The sequence below is a fragment of the Myxocyprinus asiaticus genome, chromosome 13 (assembly GCF_019703515.2).
Source record: "Myxocyprinus asiaticus isolate MX2 ecotype Aquarium Trade chromosome 13, UBuf_Myxa_2, whole genome shotgun sequence".
Lineage (NCBI taxonomy): Eukaryota > Metazoa > Chordata > Actinopteri > Cypriniformes > Catostomidae > Myxocyprinus > Myxocyprinus asiaticus.
This window is the reverse complement of record NC_059356.1, coordinates 45,107,090-45,119,396: the sequence shown is the minus strand read 5'-3', so window position 1 is coordinate 45,119,396 and position 12,307 is coordinate 45,107,090.

Below are 12,307 nucleotides of genomic sequence, written 5' to 3'. Positions count from 1 at the left end.
ATTGCCAAATTTTCACAATCAATCAATAAATAAAAGTTTAACAAAGAAATCGCTTTTACGATTCTACAAAATATATTGCCTCGCGGAGCAACTCTGCTATCAATCTTCTCTTCACCATGGTGAAACTGCAAACTCCAGCCAAAAACTGTGAGATTCATATCTCTGCAGAACAAAAATGGGCTTTTCTCAATCAGTGAGCATTTTCAAACCATTGAGATTCCCTACTTTCACTGGTTAGTTTAGAAACGCCCATCCTGGTTTGAAAACGGCCATTGATTTCCACACTGATATTCCCTACTTTCAATGGATAGTTTAGAAACGCCCATCCCGGTTTGGAAATGCCCACTGATTTCCACACTGAAATTCTCCACTTTCATTGGATAGTTTAGAAACACCCATCCCAGTTTGAAAACGGCCATTGATTTCCACACTGAAATTCTCTACTTTCATTGGATAGTTTAGAAACGGCCATTCCGGTTTGGAAACGACCATTGATTTCCACACTGAAATTCTCCACTTTCATTGGATAGTTTAGAAACACCCATGCCGGTTTGTAAACAGCCATTGATTTCTACACTGAGATTCTCTACTTTCATTGGATAGTTTAGAAATGCCCATCCAGGTTTGGAAACGGCCACTGATTTCTACACTGAGATTCTCTACTTTCACTGGATAGTTTAGAAACACCCATCCCGGTTTGGAAACGGCCGCAGATTTCTACACTGAGATTCTCTACTTTCACTAGATAGTTTATAAACACCCATCCCGGTTTGGAAACGGCCATTGATTTCTACACTGAAATTCTCTACTTTCATTGGATAGTTTAGAAACACCCATCCCGGTTTGGAAACGGCCATTGATTTCTACACTGAGATTCTCTACTTTCACTGGATAGTTTATAAACGGCCATCCTGGTTTGGAAACGCCCATTGATTTCTACAATGTCATTCTCTACTTTCACTGGATAGAAACGGCCATTGATTTCTACACTGAGATTCTCTACTTTCATTGGATAGTTAAGAAACGGCCATCCCGGTTTGGAAACGCCTATTGATTTCCACACTGAGATTCTCTACTTTCACTGGATAGTTCAGAAACACCCATCCTGGTTTGGAAACAGCTGCAGATTTCTACATTGAGATTCTCTACTTTCAGTGGATAGTTTAGAAACGCCCATCCCGGTTTGGAAATGGCCGCAGATTTCTACACTGAGATTTTCTACTTTCAATGGATAGTTTAGAAATGCCCATCCCGGTTTGAAAACGGCTGCAGATTTTTACACTGAGATTCTCTACTTTCATTGGATAGTTTAGAAACACCCATCCCGGTTTGGAAACGGCCGCAGATTTCTACACTGAGATTCTCTACTTTCATTGGATAGTTTAGAAACACCCATCCCGGTTTGGAAACAGCCATTGATTTCTACACTGAGATTCTCTACTTTCACTGGATAGTTTATAAACAGCCATCCTGGTTTGGAAATGCCCATTGATTTCTACAATGCCATTCTCTACTTTCACTGGATAGAAACGGCCTTTGATTTCTACACTGAGATTCTTTATTGGATAGTTTAGAAACACCCATCCCGGTTTGGAATCGCCCATTGATTTCCACACTGAGATTCTCTACTTTCACTGGATAGTTCAGATACGCCCATCCCGGTTTAGAAAAGCCCATTGATTTCTACAAAGCGATTCTCTACTTTCATTGGATAGTTTAGAAACGCCCATCCCGGTTTGAAAACGGCTGCAGATTTCTACACTGAGATTCTCTACTTTCAATTGATAGTTTAGAAACGCCCATCCCGGTTTGGAAACGGCCATTGATTTCTACACTGAGATTCTCTACTTTCATTGGATAGTTAAGAAACACCCATCACGGTTTGGAAATGGCCATTGATTTCTACACTGAGATTCTCTACTTTCATTGGATAGTTTAGAAACACCTATCCCGGTTTGGAAACAGCCATTGATTTCCACACTGAGATTCTCTACTTTCAATGGATAGTTTAGAAACGCCCATCCCGGTTTGAAAACGGCCGCAGATTTCTACACTGAGATTCTCTACTTTCATTGGATAGTTTAGAAACGCCCATCCCGGTTTGGAAATGGCCACTGATTTCTACACTGAGATTCTCTACTTTCATTGGATAGTTTAGAAACACCCATCCCGGTTTGGAAACGGCCGCAGATTTCTACACTGAGATTCTCTACTTTCATTGGATAGTTTAGAAACACCCATCCCGGTTTGGAAACGGCCGCAGATTTCTACACTGAGATTCTCTACTTTCACTGGATAGTTTATAAACAGCCATCCTGGTTTGGAAACGCCCATTGATTTCTACAATGCCATTCTCTACTTTCACTGGATAGAAATGGCCATTGATTTCTACACTGAGATTCTCTATTGGATAGTTTAGAAACACCCATCCCGGTTTGGAATCGCCCATTGATTTCCACACTGAGATTCTCTACTTTCACTGGATAGTTCAGATACGCCCATCCCGGTTTAGAAAAGCCCATTGATTTCTACAAAGCGATTCTCTACTTTCATTGGATAGTTTAGAAACGCCCATCCCGGTTTGAAAACGGCTGCAGATTTCTACACTGAGATTCTCTACTTTCAGTGGATAGTTTAGAAACGCCCATCCCGGTTTGGAAACAGCCACAGATTTCTACACTGAGATTCTCTACTTTCACTGGATAGTTTAGAAACGCCCATCCCGGTTTGGAAACGGCCGCAGATTTCTACACTGAGATTCTCTACTTTCATTGGATAGTTTAGAAACGCCCATCCCGGTTTGGAAACAGCCACAGATTTCTACACTGAGATTCTCTACTTTCATTGGATAGTTGAGAAACGCCCATCCCGGTTTGGAAACAGCCACAGATTTCTACACTGAGATTCTCTACTTTCAATGGATAGTTTAGAAACGCCCATCCCGGTTTGAAAACGGCCGCAGATTTCTACACTGAGATTCTCTACTTTCATTGGATAGTTGAGAAACGCCCATCCCGGTTTGGAAATGGCCATTGATTTCTACACTGAGATTCTCTACTTTCATTGGATAGTTTAGAAACACCCATCACGGTTTGGAAATGGCCATTGATTTCTACACTGAGATTCTCTACTTTCATTGGATAGTTTAGAAACACCTATCCCGGTTTGGAAACAGCCATTGATTTCTACACTGAGATTCTCTACTTTCATTGGATAGTTGAAAAACGCCCATCCCGGTTTGGAAACGGACATTGATTTCCACACTGAGATTCTCTACTTTCATTGGATAGTTTAGAAACACCCATCCCGGTTTGGAAACGGCCAATGATTTCTACACTGAGATTCTCTACTTTCATTGGATAGTTTAGAAACACCCATCACGGTTTGGAAACGGCCATTGATTTCTACACTGAGATTCTCTACTTTCACTGGATAGTTTATAAACAGCCATCCTGGTTTGGAAACGCCCATTGATTTCTACAATGCCATTCTCTACTTTCATTGGATAGTTTAGAAACGCCCATCCCAGTTTGAAAACGGCCGCAGATTTCTTCACTGAGATTCTCTACTTTCATTAAGTAGTTTAGAAACGCCCATCCTGATTTGAAAATGGCCACAGATTTCAAAACACCCATTACTGTTCCGCAGAGACCTACACTTCAAAACTGTTGCACTTGGTATCGACAGTTTGACTGTGATGCCTGAACAGCTGTTGACATCCTCTCATTAGCATGTTGCGTGAAAGAAAAATAAGTATGGAACAGCATACAGAAATAAATGTATGATTAAAGAAATATAGAAATGTGGAGTGAAAATCAACTTTCAGTTTTGCATTTCCTATAACAATCTGCATTCCATTTACTTATGTTTTATTTTGTATTATATTTGCATTGATTGGTGCATTTATTTCATTATTTGTATATCTTCTCGCACATTTAATTATTTTTATATTTATTTATGCATGAATATGCAGATTTATTTATTTATGTATTTATTTATTGATTGTTTTTGCAGGTTTCGTCCTCCATACATTAGCATGTTGGGCGAAGAAAAAATAAATAAGGATCAGCATACAGAAATAAACATCAGATCCAACAGTTGAGAACCACTGACTCAAATCAAATACTGTTTATATTGCACCTAAACTTAGCCTATTAGATGGCTGGGATTCAATGGTGTGTCTCAGTGCTCTATTTCAGTGAAGCTCTCAACATTCTTCTAAATAAATGGCCTGGGACCAAATGGTCATTTTCACTAATCATGGCAATCTGGCGTGATATTTAATATGGCTGTGTTACGCACTGGTGCTGATGAGCTGACTTTCCTTTTTCACCCCAGTGTTACTCTGACATAGATGACAAGGCAAAGTAATGTGGGGCCATCGGTCTGTCAAACAGTCCTTGAGCATAAACAGCCCACTTGTAAAACCACCTGATTCATCAGTGTGCTGTAAACCAGCAGAACACAATATTCCCTATGATGTCATAATTATGTGATGAGGTCCCACACAGAAATGAAACAGAGTGACTCAGTGAAGGCATAATGTCACAATTTAAATTAGTTTGCGACAAACAACGTTATGACATTTTATGGAATCTATTTGCATTTGTTCTTTTATTGCACTTTAATTAGCAAGTTTTTAATGGCATACTAATAACAGGTTTGTTTTGATATCTATTTTAACGCTCAAGCCTTTAAACTTCCATATCATGAAAGTTATAAATAAATATTTCAATATGAAAAAAGTCAATTTCTAAAATGTGGGATATGTGCATATCGAAGAGGACAGAAATAAACTCAATTTGAGGTATTTTAGCTAATACACTCTTAAAAGTAAAGGTTCCAAAAAAATAGGTTTTTCAAAATGATGCAATGCCATGGAACAGTGAAAGGTTCTTAACAGAACCATTTTTGAAGAACCTTTTTATAGTGTAAAATAGAGATGGCCCGATAATCGGTTTGATCGATATTTTTAACCGAGATTTACACTTTATTTTATCGGTTCTTTAATATTGGGTTTACTGATAAGGTTAGACACAAAAGTCTTTATATCTTAAATTAAAGTGAGAGGTTTTGCACAAGTGTTTTAATTCTTTTTATAGACACAATATTACTTTATGCACAATACCGGTAATTTTCTAAAGCAGTTCACTTTCAGAGGTTACTGATAAATGATTAGGTTGTTAAAGTAGAAATAAAATGGTTACACTTTATTTTACAGTGTCCTTGTTCCAGTTTAATTACACAAGTAATTACTGATTATTACTAATTAACAACATGTACTATAGATTTAGGGTAAGGGTTTGGTATAGGGTTAGTTGCTTGTAATTATGCACAATTCACTGTTATTACTATAGTCAATACATGTAATATGGTATGTGTAACAAGGGCACTGTAAAATGAAGTGTTACCATTGACTATAGTAATAACATTGAATTATGCATAATTTCAAGCAACTAACCCTAAACCAAACCTTTACCTTAACCCTAAACCTATAGTAAGTACATGTTGTTAAATAGTAACAATCAGTAATTACTTGTGTAATTACACTGTAACAAGGACACTGTAAAATAAAGTTTAACCAAAATCGGTTAAGCATATTAGTTATAGGACAATTGAAAACAAAAATAATCAATATTGGTCGATCTAGTCTAAAGAAGTTTTTTTTCAAAGAAACTTTTGTGCAGTGGGAAGGTTCTATATAAGGTGAAGGTTCTTTATAGAGGGAGGATTTAGTCTGCATGTGTTGTGCTATAGGTAATGTTGAATTATTTCATTGGCCAAATCACAAAAATTAACTACCAGTGCATTGTTTTCTACATTGTTGATTGTTTTTTAACTTATTTGGGAAATTCTGAGGAATGGGATTGAGTATCGATACAGATTTCCTGATTTGTTTTGATTCTGATTGACAAGCTCTCGGTTTAATTATATTCTGATTCGCTTGGAGATATTTCAGTTATATTGACCATTTTGTTTACCTAAATTATACAGGGAACCTTCTAACATGGTACATCATGAAAATATTAATAATAAAAAATAAAAATTAAAAAACAGCAGGGTCCAGACTATGCAGGTCAATTGCTATTTATTTAAAAGAAATAATAATCAACACAACTAAAACTTAAGTAAACTATGAAGTAAAAGTAAAAGATAGATCTTGAGATTTTAAGAATCGATAACGGTGTCATTCAAATGAAGATCTTGATTTGTTGGAACAACAAACCCAAAAACGACTGTAAAAATTATGAACTTTACAGCTCAAATAAAGAAGAATAAATCTAAGTGTTTTTATAAGATTACAAGCTTCCAATTCTGCCTTTTTTTTCCTCCAGAAATTGGCCCTATTCACTTCCATTGTAAGTGTCACACTGTAACCTCGAGTAACTTAAATGAAAGCTAAGGGAGAGGGTCTGAATTACTGTGAAAACATTTACAAAGGTGGCACTCAGTGTTTTTTATCCATCATTCTAATCCATACCTTATCTACCCACAGACTTATAAATCCTTCTACATGACCAAACTTTTAAGAAATATGACTAATTAAGATTTTGTTATTAGAAAGTCTTTAGGATTCAATTAAATATTCCCAGTCAGTTAGACATCGGGAAAATGACTGTGACCAATGAGAGAGTTGCCCAATGGATTATTGAAACAAAAATAGATAATGGATTAAAAAATATGTTTCTCGTAATAGAAATGCCACCATAGTTTTGAAGAGTCTTAATATCAAAATACTTAATTATATAAAATACTAAAAAATACTAAAAAGTAAAAAAGCAAAATACTAAAAAGTCAAACAATAATTTTATTAATAAAAAAACGAATGCATATAAAAACCTACCACCCCTGGAGTTCAAATGACTCCAGCCAGGTCTCCTAAGCAACCAAATTGGCCCAGTTGCTAGGGAAGGTAGAGTCACATGGGGTAACCTCCTCGTGGTTGCTATAATGTGGTTCGCTCTCGGTGGGGCGCATGGTGAGTTGTGTGTGGATGCTGCGGAGAATAGCGTGAAGCCTCCACACGCACTATGTCTCCGCGGTAATGCACTCAACAAGCCACGTGATAAGATGCACGGATTGACGGTCTCAGACGGGGAGGCAACTGAGATTCGTCCTCCGCCACCCGGATTGAGGCGAGTCACTACGCCACCACGAGGACTTCGAGCGCATTGGGAATTGGGCAAAATAAAATAAAAATAAAATCTGCAGACTAAGCAGATTTGACCAAAGCGAACACGAATCACCCTGATGGTGACTACAAACGAAAACAACTTTTTAAGAGCAAGACATAATTTAAAACACTAAATAAAGCAAAAAACAAAAAACAAAACATCTATTCATTCTCAACAATTAGTTACATATCCTCATATGTCGCCATGCTTTGACCAAACAAACATAAATCAATTCAAACGCAAGAGATGGGTACCACCTCCAGACAAATTACTTCTCCAATTGGCAAACTTAGATGCAACAATATGAAGTTCATAGTGCTTATTCTAACAGGATTCCCACATTTTTGACCCATGAATTTTCAGGACCTTACCACATCTTAACAGTTCATGACAATTGGACAAGTATAATTCTGCCACAAATGGCTTCTTCAGCGATAAACTGAACATGGTCAAAAGCCTTTAATTTCTACCCTCAAGACTAAACTTTTTCAAGTAATCTCAACTTTTTCTACATTAGATTGATAATCACATTACTATCTACATTAGTATTAATAATCAGATTATTTTGTATGTCAGGAATTTTTAAACAAACAATGGTTCAATTTTGTTTTACAAACCTTTTATATCTTTTTTCTAATTCTTGTTCCATATTACTGTCTAATCAGAAAAAGACAGTTTGTCCCAAAAACGCTCAGTTGGGGAAATTCACAGAGACACAATCTGGTGGGGAAAACACCATAATGATTTATTTTCCCAAGCTCTCACCCGGCCAATACCAATGACATCAGAGAGTTAAAGTGTGTAACATCTCTAGAATCTGATCTCTTTCAGTCTAGTTCAGTAGCAGTTCCAGTGAGAGTCAATGGGAGCCCAGCCTGATCCAACACTCTTGTAAACATCCTAGGGGTTGAAACAGAGCAGTGGAGGAATTCAGACGCTTTATTTGGTCATGACTGAGGCTGACTTCAGTATCTCCCTGTTATGAGGGTCAAGGCAGAGAGGTGTTTGTGCTGTACAGCTTTGGCATTCACAATCTCAGCAGAGGATTTCAAATACCACTGGATTTCATAATGTGTAAAACAAGTGTGTTTTGTTCATGTATAGATTTAATGGACTCATTTGAAAGTGTACATCAGTCTAAATAGTATACAGTATAGTACAGTCTAAGCAGTATTCAGTAAACAGAATGAATATATCGAGATGTTTTTTTTAAAGACAAGAAAATGTCAGTGGTGCTTGGCCATGCAAAAGTTGCCGTCATGAAACTAGGATGTTATGGGTGGTTGCCAGGGCATTTCTATGCAAAAATGGATGCTAAGGTGTTCTGTGTGGTTTTAGCATGTTGCTGTGGAGTTATTAGGGTGTTCTTGGTGGTTGTTAGGGTGTTACTGGGTGGTTGCCAGGGTGTTGTAGCTGGTTGCTTACTGATCCAGCCTATCCCCAAGTCTCTGAAATATCCTGGTAGCTAGTTATGACTTGCATCCTTCAATGAAAGTCTACTGAATTTTTTTTTTTTTTTTTTTGTCTGCCACATATATAGTACAAATGGCAACCAAAGTTTAACACTTATTATGAGCAATAGTAATAATTAGTGGCGTAACTTAGATCTTACAGGCCCCAGTGCAAAGTACCTATGGGGCCCATTTTCTTCTTTGTCGTTTTCGCCTTCGTTTTGGGCCTGCTGTTGTTTTCATGTTTCCCTTTTGGTCAGCCGTCATGGGCTCCCTCTCACCCCAGGACCTAGGGTGGCTGCCCATCCTGCCCTCCCTGTAGTCACGCCATTGGTAATAATGATATTTGCCTTAGTAAACACCACTAATTATATTGCTTTAGTTTTGCATTTACACCGTTTTCTTGTCACTGTACTTACCCAAACAGGATATCAAAGTGAGGTATGAGTCAGTCACATGTTCAAAAACCGATGAACAAGTCTTTAGCATATAGAAAATAAAAAAGACATGTAGGCAGAAAAAATTCTAATAAATCAGAGAAATGCCATAAGGAAATGTGAACGAAATGATTGTAAAGATAGGTGTTTAGAATAACGTGGCTCAGACACTGCAAAAAAGTATTTCTTTATTAGCATTTTCATCTTGTTTTCCAGTAAATGTCTAAACATCCTTAAAACAAGATAAATAAAGTGTATGATAATAAGACTTGTTTTCCGAGACCATATCCTGAATAAAGTTTCCTGTTTTAATCAGAAACATTGCTGATGAAACTGATTTTTTTTCTCATATAATATATGATATGATAGATAGCTGATATATTTTGAGTAGATGTTACGGCCCCACCACCAAGACTCTGAATCAACAAGGAATAATATACTGACACTTCATGCCCCTTTCCAAAGGCTGTGAGCACCATACATAGGGTGTCTGCAGATTTATGGGGCTGAGTACTACCACCAAAAATAAAAGTAAATGGCGCAACTGTAAATACCTGAAAAATTGAGACCTGGAAATCCCAAATTGCTGTTATATTTTCAAATGATCTCAAAGCTCCATCTTCATAAAGATCACCAAGTATAGCAACACCCCTCTCAATCCATTCTTTCCAGCAAAAGGGGGACTTGTTAATACACAATTTGGGGTTCAGCCATATATGCATGAGGAAACATTTAGTAAATATCAAAATTGAACAAACGTGAAACCTCTGTCAATACCGAATGAAAGTGTGAAATAATGAGATGCATTTTTAATTCTCCTGACAGTCTGATAGAAAGACTTTGCAATGGTGAGATTCGGGCAAGGACTGCTTGTTCAATGTAATACAAGAGAGGGGCTCTCTCGGGTTGAAGAGACCAGTGGGCCAGGTGTCTAAGATTAAAAGCATAGTAATAAAACCTCCTTTGTCAATTGGTCTATGTAACTTACTGAAATGCAACTGAGGTAATTTACCATTCCAAATAAAGGACTTAGCTATTCTATCAAAGTGTTTAAAATAAGAAAGAGGAACTTCTAAGGGGAGAGACTATAGAAGATAATTGAATTTTTTGGATACAATTCATTTTTATAACATTGACCTTCCCAGCCATAGATAAATGTAGTGAAGCCCACCTATCCACATCACACAAGAACCTTTTCATTAATTGGTCAAAATTAACTAAATTTCTCAAATTTGCTGGAAATAGAATGCCTAAATTCTTAATGCCTTGCTTGGTCCATTGAAAGGTGCCAGGTTGGAAAGCCATAGCAGGGCAATATGCTGTCAGAGCAAGAGCTTCTGATTTAGACCAATCCTGAAAATTTGGAGAAGGAATTAATAATATTATGGAGGCTAGGCATAGATCTACTAGGGTCGGAGACAAATAATAATATATTATCTGCATAGAGTAGAAGTTTATGCACCACACCTCCTGCTACAATGCCAGGAAAATCATCCTCTTTTCTTATTGCGGCTGCTAATGGTTCCAGGGCAAGACAGAACAATAAAGGTGAGAGAGGACAGCCTTTCCAGGTTCCCCTACCAAGAGTAAAATAATCTGAAATTAATCCATTAGTTTGCACTGCTGCTAACGGTTGTTTATAAAGTAACTTAATCCACCCAATAAATGTGTTCCCAAACCCATACATTTCCAACCGTTCGGACAAGATTGATGCATGTGCACTCCAACTGCTTTATGACACTTTTAGCACAGTCAACTGCAGGTGCATTTTTCTAGAAGCTATTTTTTATGGATACAAGTGGAATAAAAGTACAGCTTCTGTCTACTTGAATGGGAAAAAGACAGAAATCTCTGAAAATGGCTGGTCAAGATTACAATCAAAGAACATATTTCAAATCAGCAGTACAATCTGACAACAATGGTATCATAATTGTGCTTCTTTAGCTCAGATCACACTGAAAAGAACAACTGTTTTTCAGGCTGGCTCAGCTAATGCGCATGCGTGTTCTCGAGTTGATTGGAAGGTGATGTCTATAACTAAAAGGTGATTGGCTCTTTTACCTGTAAGGCGGGACTTCCTTTTGTACAGTCGCCATATTGGGTGTTCCAGTTTCTCCCATTAATTTTAATACAAGTGGCCTGTCTTGGGCTAAACAGATTTTGGCACGTGCTGTGCTGATGACAAAATTTGTCACACGAGATGTACCAGCACGTGGAAAACCGTAGTATACTTTGGCATTGAATGCCCTGGAAATGTTAATTAGATTGATGTTTAAAACAAGAAAAATAATTTGAAGAAAACAACTTTATTCAAGTTATATTCTCTGTTAACAATTCATAACATCTTCACAACTTCGCTTTTAAAGTTAACATATTTTTACTAGAAGACAAGACAAAAAGACTAATTAAGAAATTACATGATACGAGACGTGAGAGTTTGGCATGTATCAGCATCAGAAGCAGTCATGGTTGTAAGTATTGAGTTTCACCGATGAGTCGAGAAGAATGGCGAAATTTTGAGAAAAAAAAGGGCCAGTTCCAGAGATCTCCCTGCCCTCCTGCTTCTCTCCTTTCTAGGATAGATCTGCCTGCCTATTTATGGTAGATGGCTTAATCAACCTACAAAGCTTGGAGGAATTCAATATGCTGCTCAGGAAATGTAACGGCCACAGGCAGGTTTTGTGCACACAGTAGTCATCCATGTGCATTATACTGGACAGATCAACAAAATCCACTTTAGGGACTATTGCAAACAACCAAATGCCAGTAACTGATCATAAATCTTCTTGATACTACAGTGTATCTTTAAAACTCTGATTAAAAAAGACAATACAATCCTTTGCCAACATTAATGCCTTGTAAATACAACTATTTAAAGATCATAAAGGGTCTGGAATGCAATTCTATGCCTGGGAATGTTTTCGCACAGCTAAAATTTCCTCATAGACGTTCCAGATTTGTGTATGGCCATTACTTTGAATATCAGCCCTGTGCATTGTGTTAATAATTGAACAGACATGAGTTTTATAGTCAGAATCTGTAAATAAAATGTGTTTGGTGTCACTGTATTGAAGTAGAATCGGGGTGTCATGCCTATTCTTATCATTGACAGGAAAAGTATATGGGCTTTGACAACAGTGTTCAGTGTTATGAAAACTATTCTCTGGCCATTAATACAAAATAAATAAATGTACACTTGGGCTCGGTGTGAGGCATACAAAATGTCACAAACATGGACAGCATT